Below are 13355 nucleotides of genomic sequence, written 5' to 3'. Positions count from 1 at the left end.
TGCATACATCATAGATTATGGTATAGTATAAATATAACTTTTACATGCACTGGGAAACCAAAAAATTCATGACTTGCAATATTCGCTTTATTGCTGTGGTCTGGAACCGAACGTGCAATACCTAGAAGGTCTGTCTGTATTTAACATACAGGGTTGTTCGTATAATCAGCTGATACATGTATTGATGGTACTAAGCCTCATGAACTGTTTGTAAATTTTGGAGACGAATCCCTTGTCGGTCACATCATTGGCAAATATTTTCTCCCAATCTGTTGGTCATCTTTTAGTTTTGTTTATGGTTTCCTTTGCTGTGCAAAAGCTTTTGAGTTTACTTGGGTCCCATTTGTTTATTTTTGTTTTTATTTCCATTATTCTGGAAGACACATCAAAAAAGATATTGTTGCGATTTATGTCAGAGAATGTTCTGCCTATGTTTTCCTCTAGGAGTTTTATAGTGTCCAGTCTCACACTTAGGTCTTTAATCCATTTTGAGTTTATTTTTGTGTATGGTGTTAGGGAGTGTTCTAATTTCATTCTCTTACACGTAGCTGTCCAGTCGTCCCAGCACCACTTATTGAAGAGACTGTCTTTTCTCCATTGTATATCCCTGCCTCCTTTGTCATAGATTAGTTGACCACAGGTGCGTGGGAGCTGATACGTGTAAAGAGCCTAATGCCATGACTGGTGTGTGGTGACTGTAGTCATTATTATTATTACCGCTACTATTTTTCTCTCTCTGTGACAAGAACTAACAGACATGCAGATAGGACTTGCTGGGAGTGTAGAGGAGCCAGGAGGAGGCGGTTTGGGAGCGCTTCTGGACCAAGGCTTAGGAGTGGATATGGAGAGAGGGAGGGAGGACGTGGTACTTGGGAGAACACGCCAAAGAAGGTGAGGGAAAAGACGGAAGTTTGGAGCTATCCTTAAGTCTGAGGCTTTATACAGATCCCAAACACCTATGGTATTAATTACTGCTCTATTATTGTTTTCCTCCCTATGAGTTTTTTTTTAATTGAGGCAAAAAATTCATATAACATAAAATTAACCATTTTAGAGTACAATTCACATGCATTTAGTACATTTCCCAGTATTGTACAACCAACGCCTCTATCTAGTTCTAAGACATTTTCACTATTCCCAAAAGAATCAATTAAGCAGCAAGAGATTATTTTCACAATGTTTATCTGGGTGTAATTTTAGATTTACATAAGAGCTGCAAAGACGGCACAGAGAGTTCCCTTCACTCAGCTTCCCTGATGTTAAAAGCTCCTTGTGTAATCTGGGTACATTTATCAAAACTGAGACATTAACATTGGTACAAAACTGAACTACACACATTTACTTGGATCTCTCCAGGGTCTCCACGAATGCCCTTCTTCTGTTTCACGATCAAACGCAGGATAGCAGCACACTGCATTTGGAGAGATCGTTTTTGAAACCCAAAATCAAGTCCACGACTCCTTGGGTTTGGAATCGTTCCTTAGTGGCGGTTTGCATCATTCCCTCCCTGAGGGCCCCTGAGACTCACCTTGATCCAAAGGACAGGTTTCCATGGGGCCCATGGGCTATGAGCCCATCCCATACCACCAAGGGTCGGCAGGGGAGCAGAGCGCAGTGTGTCCTCTAAGAACCACATCTCATTCAGGGTCCCTAATATGGTCAGCGTTTCCCCTGCACTGCTTCCTGGGCACCTTCCAGCCCACACTCTCTCCCTTCCTCAGGGTGTCACTCTGGGGAGAGGCCAGGTCGTGCTGCAGCTACAAACAACCTGGGAATCTCAATGGCTTAGGCCACCAAGGCACATATCTCACCTGCACGTCCTGTACGTCAGGACCATCTAGACACTGTGCTCGACACCCTCCTCCTCGAGACCTAAGCTGATGGGTAAGCACTTTCTGGAGCTTTGCATGTATGAAAAGGACCCCTCGTGGGTCTTGCACCAGCATTTAAAGGTCCCATCCCCAAACTGAGACACATCACACCCATTCAAACTCATTGGTTGGAACTAGTCACACAGCTGCATCCAACCAAAGGGAGCCCAGCAGTGTGACCCCACCACATGCCTGGAAGCGTGGAGGGTGGGCTGGTGAGCAAACAGCACCAAAACCCATCACTCCCAAAGATGGCATTGAAAGGCGGGTCTGCAAACCTGCCTCCCCAAATTCAGGGTGACTCTGGGGTCTGGGGAGTCTGTGTGCCTCCTTTGGGGTCTTGGAACCACTCACAGCGTGGGTGGGGGACCGGGCTGAGGTGGACACGAGTAGGCAGAAAGAAGGAGGCAGGGCTACGGCAAAGATGAAGAAACCGTACTTCTAACCTCAGACCCTCAGCCTGATGCAAGAGACCACGAACAGAATCAAATAATCGGGGTGCAAAGCACTGCATAAACTAGGAGGATTCCTGCCACTCCCTTAGGACAGGGTGTAACGGTACCATTCGTGCAATTTCTTCCGCAGATAATTACCAAGTCCCGACCACACGCCAAGCCCCATGCCTCCCAGAGTCATCTAAGATTTACCAACTATCTGCAGGGCTTGGTGCTCTTACATGTACAATCCATTTCAATGAGGTAGGCATCAGACCGGTAGTGAGTTGACTAGTGGCCCCCAAAAGATGTGTTTACGTCCTAACCTCCAGAACCTGTGAATGTAACCTTACTTGGGGGAGGGAAGGGTCTTGGCAGATGTAATTAAATTAAGAATCTCAACATGAGATCATCCTGGATTATCCCTAAATCCAATGACAAGTGTCCTTATAAGAGACAGAAGAGGAGACACAGACACACAAAGGACAAGTCCATGGAAGACAGAGGCAGAGACTGGAGCGATGCGGCCATAAGCCAAGGAAGCCTAGAGACACCGGAAGCTGAGAGAGACAAAGGGGGATGCTAAAAATAACCCTTTCCTCCCAGAGTTGTTTTGAGAGTGAAAGGAGTGGGTGAGCGGGGCTATGAAAAGTACTCAGAGTCCTGCCTGGAACCCAGTGAGCACGAGGAAGGCACCTGTTATGACTGTGTGTCTGCCCCTGTTCTCCTAATCACACATTCTGTCTCCATCCCTGCGCCATCCCTGCAAGCCTCCCCAACGGCAACACTACTGACATTCTGGAATCTATGATTCCTTGCTGTGAGGGCTGCCCTGTGCCCTGTAGGACCTGAGCACCTTCCCTGGCCTCTACCCACCAGATGCCATGGCACCACCCCCCTCCAAGCCCAAGATATAAACAACAAAATTGTCTCCCTCTTACCAAATTTGGGAGACAAAATCATCCCTGGTGGAGAACCACTGCCTTTCGACTTGGGTCTCTTGATGGGCACCCACTGCTTGCAGCCGGGTTTCGGATACAGGTCTGGGTTTCGGATACAGGTCTGGTCTGTGGGTCTGTCAGGCAGGTGACCCTCAGTGAAGGGCTCTGAGACCCTCAATCCTCAGGGCAAAAGAGGCAGCATATTAAACAAATGGACATTTGGTGTTGGAGAGACCACCCCGGAGCCCCGGCTCTATCACTGAACTTTTCTGAGCTTCTATTTCCACACCTATAAAATGGGAATAATAATAATATCAGCCTCACATAGTGATTATAGGCGTGAAATGAAATATTAGATATAAAGAGATTAGCAGCGTGCTGGGCACGGAGTTGGCCTTTGGTCGATATCAGTTATTACTATTTTCGCTATTAATATTATCCCAGTCTGGGAGCTGACCCATAAAGGGATAAAAGAGGAAAGCCTCTAAGCTTAATGGCTGCAAAGGCCCCAAATCAAATCAGAGCCTTTGGTGCCCGCTGTCAAATAAAATATGCATGCCCAGGATGAGGGCGGGAGCTGGATGTGTAATGTAATTTAAAGCGATGTCTTTCCAGGGCAGAAGGAAACTGTGAGAGATGTACACTGATGTGACAAAGGTTCCCAAAAGCAGCAGTTCTCCCACGGCCTGAGATGATGATATCTGCTGCTAGCAGATGTAGCTGAATTGGGAAAAGAGAGACTGCGCCCGCCGATTGTCGCTTCATTTTATTCTCCCATTGCTGTTGTCCAAAGAGCTGAAGTGGGAGACCCTCCATGGGGGCGCCTCCCAGGATCTTTCCCCACCTGCTTTTCCCTTATAAATTGTGATTTATAACAAATATATATTTGGGGACTTCCCTGGTGGCGCAGTGGTTAAGAATCTGCCTGCCAATGCAGGGGACACGGGTTCGAGCCCTGGTCCGGGAAGATCTCACATGCCACGGAGCAACAAAGCCCCGTGCGCCACAACTACTGAAGACTGCGCGCCTAGAGCCCTTGCTCCGCAACAAGAGAAGGCACCGCAATGAGAAGCCTGCGCACTGCAACGAAGAGTAGCCCCCCGGTCGCCGCAACTAGAGAGAAAGGCTGCACGCAGCAATGAAGACCCAACACAGCCAAAAGTAAAGCCTAATTAATTAATGAATGGGAAAAAAAAGAAATACGTATTTGGTTTCTTCGATGTCTAAAGTGAATTTCTCATTTATATTTGGTCTTCAGCCACAGTTCCTGGCTCACAGCTCCAGAGCCCTTGGAGTTTCCTAAGTGAGGAGAGTGATCAAGGTTTCTTTTGTTACGTTGATGAATGGCTTTTGGAAGCCAAGGGAGCCGACCAGCTATTTACAGTCTCACCTCTTGGCCTCCTGGGAGGGGAGACAGGCTGGAGGTCGAATCAGCCACCAATGGCCAATGATTTAATCAATCCTGCCCCTGTAATGGAGCCTCTGTAAAAATTTGAGAGCTTCTGGATTGGTGAACATGTGGCGATCTGGAAAGAGTGGTGCCTGTTCCCCATGGCTTGCCCTGTGCCTCTCTTCCGTCTGGCTGTGCCTGAGTTATAGCCTTTTATCATAAACTGGTGATCTAGCGAGTAAAATGTTTCTCTGAGTTCTGTGAACTGCTCTAGCAAATCAGTCAAACCCAGGGAGTAGGTCATGGGAGCCTCGGATTTATAGCCAGTCCGTCAGAAGCACAGGTAACAGCCTGGACTTGCGTGTCAGAAGCTGGGGGTGGGGGTGGGGGGTGGGGATGGGGGCCAGCAGTCTTGCAGGAATAAGCTCTTAACCTCAGGAGCCCTTAACCTGTGGGATCTGATTCCACCTCCAGGTACGTAGTGTCTGAATTGAGTTGAATTCTCGGACACCAGTGGGGTGCTAATGGCCGTCCCCCACATTGGAAGTTGGGTCTCAGAAAACCGAAAGACCTCCTCTTCTGCATAAAAACCTACGGAAGATGTGCAGGAAAGGGCTCAGGAGTCAAGAGGTCTGAGTGTGAACAGTGGCTCTGCACCTTGCCAGCTGTGTGATGACGGCTCAGAAAATGCCGTTCGCCATCTGGTTCTACGAGGATAAAGTCACTAGCCATGCAGTCGCTGACCTTTCACACACCCTGAAAGAAGGACAAGGAGGACACCAGGAATGAGGCCCTCTGTGCTCTGGGAAAACTGGCAGAACAGGCCTTCAGAGAGTTAGATGTTTTCAGGAGGCATTTTTATGAACCTGGATTCTTGCATCTTCTCATACTTGGAAAAGCGCTACAACCATTACCTCAGACGCCGGTTCCTCATGAGTAGCAGCAACTCTCTACTGAGGGGCTGCTTGCAACCAAGATGTGAGCTCCGTTCCAAGTAGCCCCTTCACCAAAAGCACAAATACACTGCCCTCCCCGCTGTGAAGCAGTTCCTCGGAGCTATCTGAGAGGCTGTCTCCTGGGCTAGAGTCCTCAGTAAGTCCCCAGGTAAAACTGAAACTCACAGCTCTCACATTGTGCAGTTTGTTTTGTTTTTTCAGTCGACAGTGACCTCGGGCAAGCCTCTTCCCTCGTCTGTTGAAAAGGCAGTAAACTCATGCCGCTTACCTAATTCTGCTCTTAGTTGCCTGGGCTTCTAACCCCGCTTCCCAAAGCCTGCCTGCTGCCCGCTACCCCCGCCCTGGTCCCCAGGGTTGATTGCCATCAGGTCCACCCTGTACAGTTGTTCAGGTTGTGTACTGCATAAGGGAGCTACACTTAAGAGGATGACATTTACATTGCAGACAAATACTCACTTGCATGACAGCATATAGTGGGCACTAGGTGTCCATGCTTCCCAGGTACATCCTAGAATGACCAGTCATTCATATACCCACCCAGACACACCACCAGGTCTCCACTCAGGAGCACAGGCACTCACACATTCACTGGTGCAGGGGTATAGCTGCACCAGGTCCTGACTGTGCCCCAAGCATCCCCCTGAGGTTGCTTCTCCCACTGCCCTGGCTCTCAGTGGCTCGATTCCTGTCCCGTAGCAGACTCTGAGTCAGCTACGATTGCCTTGTTGAGGGGATGCGGCAGGTGCAGAACAGTATCTATGAACTGTGAGCCTGAGAGAGCGGGGCTGTGTGTGTACATAAAGCTGGGGCCTGATTCCTAATCGGATGACGTCTTGCCCGGGGTTCCTAAGGAGAGGCTTACGTGCGAGCACGTTTTTGGGGAACGGGACGACAGCACAGCGAGGGATCGTTCGGCAGCTGTAACAAACTACCGCGAACTTGGTGGCTGAAGATAACACACACTTCTTCTCCTACAGTCCTGGAAGTTGGAAGTCTGAAGTCAGTTTCACGGGCCAAGATCCAGGTGTCGGCAGGGCCACACTCCCTCCGGTGTACCCTCTTTCCCATCCTGCTCTGTCTCCTTTATCCCTGATTCTATCTATCTTGGGACCTTCTATCTACCTTCAGACCTTCAGCCTGCATCTCACTCCTCCACAGCGAGGATCTCTGGGTACTTTCAGCAAGTTCTACCTAGACAAGATTCTAAATCTTTCAGGACGGGCTGAGCCTTCACCCCACCAGTCTCAGGCCCAACCCTGACCCTGGCCTTGATCTTCACCTTGACCTGTGAGTCTCAGTCTTGCTTCAGACTTAGCCCAACACTCATCCCAGGCTAAACCCTCGACTCTGCCGCAAATGTGCCTTCACGCCAGACCGAGTTCCATCCCCTATCAGACCGAGTTCCATCCCCTATCAGACCGAGTTCCATCCCCTATCAGACCGAGTTCCATCCCCTATCAGACCAAGTTCCAAGCCCAGACATGATCCCAAATGGTCTCCCAACCTAATCCAGCCCATAAATGTAAATTACTGGTTTAAAGAGGAAAACTGCCAGAGAAAGTGAATAGCGCAGATCAGCCCCTTCACTTGGGGAGTTCAGCTTCCATGTCATGTGCTTGGTGGGTCAGCTTATCAAAAGCATCAGGGTCACAGTAGAAAGGCCACCTTGCTTGGGTCTGAGTCCAAGTTTTCTCACCAGCTAAGTCACCTTAGGCAAAGTTCTAGGAGGCCATTTTCTGGCCTCTGTTTCCTCTTCTCCTCATGAAGGGATATTGAAAGGTCTCCGCACCCTCGTGCCTGGGTGTCTTTTGTAAATTGCAGAGGAACACTGGGATTTGCATTTTCTTTGTCCCAGATTCAGGAGTTCTCCGGAACGGATATTTACACCCCTCCCCAGCCAGAAAGACCAGTCCTCCTCCCAGCAGGGCAGGCAGGCACACTGGGCCTTCCACCAACCCCCCGACCTGCCGGCAGTATGTTTAAACAAGGCTCCTACAAGCCCTGGCCCTGCTGCCAGCAGCCGACCTAGTTTCATTTCACCTCCCTTAAAAGAAAGTGTTATCCCAGCTCACCCTGTGTAGTCTGACAAACGTGTCTCTTTATGAGGGTGAACCGGGCCCTTGGAAGCATCGGAGCAGGTCACGTGCTGGCAAGGTTGCCATGGAAATTATTCACTTTTATTGAATTATTCATTTGTGCAGTTCACCTAGAATGTCCCCCCAGGCTCATCGCTGTGACAGACAGACACCTAGACATAGAGGTGGGTGCCCCCCCGAGCCCCTCCACATGTTGTCACTGCCCGAGAGCTGCCAATGACAGGACAAAGCAGAAAACTGGGGTCGGAGACCCTGGCTTCCCTCCCCGCTCAGTTCCAGGTGACAGCCATCCTACAGTGATTTCAAGGGCAGACTCTCCCTCCGGACTGCCAGGGTTCAAGTCCCCTTTCTCCTCTCCCCCTGTTTTTGCAACGGGAAAAATGGGACTAGAAAAATGCCTACCTTCCAGGGTTGTTGTTAGATTTTAGACTTAAGATACATATAAAATTCTAAGAATAACTTTAGCTTTTATTATTTTCTTCCAAATTGCATGATCATGGGCCTCCATTTTCCCATCTGTAAAATGAAGACAGACCAAATACACTTTAAGGAGCCTTCCAGCTCTGATATTCCCTGCAGTTGGCAATGGAAACCAAATGGTGATTTCTTGCCTGAATTGATAAGTTTCTCAGGGAAACAGAAGCTATTTCCCCCAGTAGACTTTATCCTCTTCTCAGAGGTAGCCACAGGTCAGAGTTGTGAAGGGAGAGTGTGCTGAAGACCCAGATGGGCCCAATTCCAATGTCAAAATCAGAGGAAGGGGCTTCCCTGGTGGCGCAGTGGTTGAGAGTCCACCTGCCGATGCAGGGGATGCGGGTTCCTGACCCGGTCCGGGAAGATCCCACATGCCGTGGAGCGGCTGGGTCCGTGAGCCATGGCCACTGAGCCTGTGCGTCCGGAGCCTGTGCTCCGCAACGGGAGAGGCCACAACAAAGGCCTGCGTACCACAAAAAAAAAAAAAAAAAAAAAAAAAAAAAAATCAGGGGAAGCAGAGTTAGTTCTGCATCCCTTTGACTCTCCCAAGCTAAGCAGTGTTGTCTACAAGGCTGTTACACCATCACCAGCTTAATGAACCAGGTCATTTTTTCTAACATCACCACCACCTTCTGCAACCTGCAGAGATCATCTGGGCATGTTAGTAATGCCTTCAAATAACCGATTCTCACTAGACTGAAAAAAAAACCCCTCAACAACGTGATATTTGTGTTTTGGTATTCTAAACTGAGACCATTTTTTATAGCAGCCACTGCAACGTATGCGTAAAGATGAAAATTGAGGAATGTTATCACAGAAGTATTGGAAATCACCTAAATGCTGATCAATAAGAGAATGGCTACATACACTGCTGGTTTCTCTCCAATAATTTGCCACCTAGACATTAAAAAGAGTGAGTTAGATACTTACTTACTGGCAAGCCGTGATGTGTGAGACACAGGACTGAGTTTGAAAAAAGATATAAAACAGCAGGTGCAAAAATAATCCCATTTAAATAAAACCTATAAGCATAAATATGTATCCCAGATGTCTAGGGCCAGCCTACAGCTTCATATCTAGAGAACGTTGGCTGGAACCCCCATCCACAAACTGGAGAAGCCCTGATCCCCATATTTCTGTGAATCCCTGAAGGACTTTTGTTCACATGGTCACACAGGGATTCTCCATCACTCCCTTCCCCCTCCCACCCTCATCCTTCTGCTGAATTAGCTCAAGGTTGGGGTTGTCTTACTGTCCCATGTCCCAGTTTTGGTTCCACACCATGACAACTCAGATGTGGATTCAACCCCCTCCTTAATGCCCCTCCCTCCCCCGGCCAATCAATCACACTAGAACCGTGTCTGTACCTAAGGCTTGTGGAAGCTCCTTGAAGGCTTTTCATAGCAACAAAGCAAGCAACTGAAATTCAGTAATTAGGTGTCCCTGTTTTTCAAAAGTACCTTGACTACTCCCAGACTCAGGGCTCCAGCCTCCTGCTGGGTTGGGCTTTGCTCCTTTTTTTTCTATTTTCAGCTGTACTGCTCTCTCTAACTTTTGATTGGCCCTGGGAGTGCCAAGCTCTTCTCACTTTAGGAAGCGGAGCAGTTCAGTCCTTTGCTGCCCCCCCAGATTCAGATCTAGGCCACCCTTGCATGTATCCAAACCCATAAAGAGGCTCAGGGTCAACTCACAGCGGACCTTTCACTAAACAAAACCCACCATCCTTAGAAAGCAGTTGGGGCTGTAGACAGCAAAGTTTTACACACACACACACACACACACACACACACACACACACACACACGAATAAAGATCAGCCTGGAGCCACGTTCACCCAAATGTTAACAGTGGTCATTTTGGGGTAATTTTACTGGCCGCCTATTCTTCTATACATATTTTTGTATTATTTTAATTTCCTAAAATGAGCATATATGAGTTTCATAGTCTGAGCAGGGAACAGGAAAGGAAATTTTCCTTTGGGGGAAAACCATGTCCTCTGTGACACAGAAGGCCTGTCCACCAGTCCCCCGTACATTCCTTTAGCATCTCACTGCCCAAAGCCCTGGGCGTTATCTAGCCGCTGCCCAGACCTCACTTCCGACTCCTGATCACACTCCTCTCAGCCCCCTCCTCCTGTCCCAGCCTGTGGCACCACGGCATCAGCCAGCCAACCCCAGACCTGCCAGGAGGCCAGGAGTTCAGTTGAAACTGCCTCCCTGCCCCCGGAAGCATTTCCAGGAACAACCATAGCAAGGGCCCCGGTGTGCCAGCGACAGCACCGGCCCCTCCATTTCTGCAGAAACTCTTGAACTGAGCCACGCACAGAGCATCTGAATTTCCCAGGAGCAGGGCTCATCGTGGGACACCTCAGGAGCAGAGCCCCAGGCCGCAGGGAAGGGCTACCCCAGCAGGAAAGGGGAGGGGCATCTGGGAGGTCTGGAGAGCACGCTGGGTCTCCAATATCATACCCCTGATGATACATGTGGAATTGCCGCTGTTACCAGGGTCCTATAGATGAAATGTCACAACTGCTCTCTTGCTGAAGCCACAGGAGATTGGGAAAGTCGCCAAGAGACTCAAGAAAGGAAAAGTCAACCCGTGGTCAAGAAAGGAAGATGTGGGTTTGATGATTAAGTGTGAAGTTTGAGATCTAGAGGAAGAGGTTTCAGACTCCTCTCTGCCCCAACCCTAACCTGGCCAGGATTTCTGCCCAAAGACCTATCTGAGACTGGATGCATCATGTAAGAAAAATAGGATTTAAAACTCCATCCCCCATGATGCCCAGCCCTGAGCCATCAGCAGTGTGCACTCAATACCCTTTGGTTGAACCAAGCTCTTATGGAATGACCCTTCCCTCTTTTGAAAATCACCATTTATCCAGAGCCTTCTATGGATCAGGCACTATGCCATGTGCTTTACCTACGTCAAAACCCAGTAAAACATCACACAAAGCAAGTGTTATTGCTGTTTTTTTTTATAGACGAGGAAACGGCATCCCACAGAAATCAGCGTAACTAGCCAAAGGTCCCATAGCCCATTAGTCAGCTATTATGGCAATAATGCTACATAACAAATAATCCCCAAACTCAATCAACAAGCATTTACTTCTCCCTGACAGATGTGGCTCTGCTGGGCTTGGCTCCAGCTTGTGGGTTGGTCTGTTTCTGGAGTCTTCTCATTCTCCTGGGATCCGTAGTTACCCACAACACATGCCCGTCATGGCAGATGGTAGCAAAGTGACATGCCAGGACAAGACATACAAATACCTAACAGCCTGTTGGCAAAACGAAGCCTCATGGCCAAGCCCCACATCGATGGGAAAGGGAAATGTATTTCACCTCTTCTGCTGGGAACTAGTGCAAGGTCTCATTGCAAAGGGTGTGGATACATAGTTTTAGTGGCAAGAATAAAGGAATGGAAACAATAATAAAATCTACCTACATAGCTAGTTGAGAGGTGACGCCAGGCTCAAACCCAGATCCTTCTGAGGCCCAAATCCATAGTCACCCCACTTCTGTCCTCTGTCCCTCCACAGATGCGGGCGGTATAGAGGGAGGAGCCTGAAAGCGTTAGCAGCCCTCAGGAGGAACGTGAGCGCAGTGCCTGCTGCATCTTGCTGTGCAATCACTTGCCCTGGAGGAACAGGGTGCTGGACCTTGGACTTGACCAGCCGGGGAGCCAGGGAGTGGGAAGCAGTGCCCCACACCAGGGTCAGGTTCAGCAGCACCACTTGTTCCCTGCCCACCAGGGGCCACTGAAACTGTTCACTCATCCCCAGCTTCTGGGTAAGAGTGTACCCCGATATCTGGGACAGTGCCCCTTCTACATTTGGAGGCAACATCCCCCATAATACTTCATGCAATATTCCAACATCTGGAACATTACTGGGGGGACAACACCACTTATATCTGGAGCAATTAACTTCCAACATCTAGAGCTCAAGATACCCTCAAATGGACATGACAGTCATAGGGAATAGCCAGGGTCCTGGGTGTGGGGTCTGATGTCTTGGGTTCCAGTCTCAGCCCTGATGCTGATTTGCGCATCTCTGGGCCTCCAATTTCTTATTTGTAAAAAGGGCGAGAGGTAGGTTACTGTGTGTGTCTGAGAACCTTCCCAGGCCGCAACTTTCTGGGTCCCGAGAGGCCAGTGTACTGGTGGTGGTATTCCAGACTCTCTGTTTGACTATGTGTGACGAGTGGGCTCCGTCTGCCTTTTTGTCTCTATCCCTGTCACTCGATATCCAGGCAACCTAAGTGTTCATTAACAGAAGAATGGATAAAGAAGATGTGGTATCTATACACAATGGAATATTACTCAGCCATAAAAAAGAATGAAACCATGCCATTTGTAGCAACGTGGATGGACCTAGAGAATATCATACTAAGTGTCAGACAAAGAAAGACAAATATCATATGATATCGCCTGCATCTGGCATCTAAAACAAATGATACAAATGAACTTATTTACAAAACAGAAATAGATTCGCAGACGTGGAAAACAAACATATGGTTACCAAAGGGAAAGGAAGGGAGGGATAAATTAGGAGTTTGGGATTAACAGATACACGTTACTATATATAAAATAGACAACCAACAAGGATCTACTGTATAGCACAGGGAACTATACTCAATATCTTGTATTAACCTATAATGGAAGAGAATCTAAAAAAGAATATATATATTTATATATAAATATAAATATGTATATACAACTGAATCACTCCGCTATACATCTGAAACTAACACATTGTAAATCAACTGTATTGAAATAAAAATTAATTTTAAAAACCTACTTACGGGGCTTCCCTGGTGGCGCAGTGGTTGAGAGTCCGCCTACCGATGCAGGGGACATGGGTTCGTGCCCCGGTCCAGGAAGATCCCACATGCCGCGGAGCGGCTGGGCCCGTGAGCCATGGCCGCTAAGCCTGCACGTCCGGAGCCTGTGCTCTGCAATGGAAGAGGCCACAACAGTAAGAGGTCTGCGTACTGCAAAAAAAAAAAAAAAAAAAAAGGAATCTCAGACCCCACGCCGGAACTCCTGAACCAGAGTCTGCATTTAACAAGATCCCCAGGTGATTCGTGTGCACATTACAGTTTGAGAAGCTCCAGCGTAGCAGAACCCAGACCTGCTCTTATCTGCTCAGGTCCCTTTACCATTACTCGCTGGCTCCTCCAGTGCCTGCATCCCAGC

General features: G+C 48.5%; 1 long non-coding RNA gene across 3 annotated transcripts in view; it reads right to left on the bottom strand.

The window, feature by feature from the left end:
* Positions 1 to 13355, bottom strand: part of LOC132594197 (uncharacterized) — a 199095-nt gene that overhangs the window by 16938 nt on the left and 168802 nt on the right. For all 3 annotated transcript variants that reach the window (XR_009560403.1, XR_009560404.1, XR_009560405.1), the window contains one exon: positions 12962 to 13111. This is a non-coding gene — a long non-coding RNA (uncharacterized lncRNA). The remainder of the gene's footprint in view (positions 1 to 12961; positions 13112 to 13355) is intronic.

This window comes from Globicephala melas, chromosome 20 (assembly GCF_963455315.2).
Source record: "Globicephala melas chromosome 20, mGloMel1.2, whole genome shotgun sequence".
NCBI lineage: Eukaryota > Metazoa > Chordata > Mammalia > Artiodactyla > Delphinidae > Globicephala > Globicephala melas.
The sequence above is the reverse complement of the archived record's forward strand: the minus strand, read 5'-3'. Positions and strand labels throughout refer to the sequence as shown.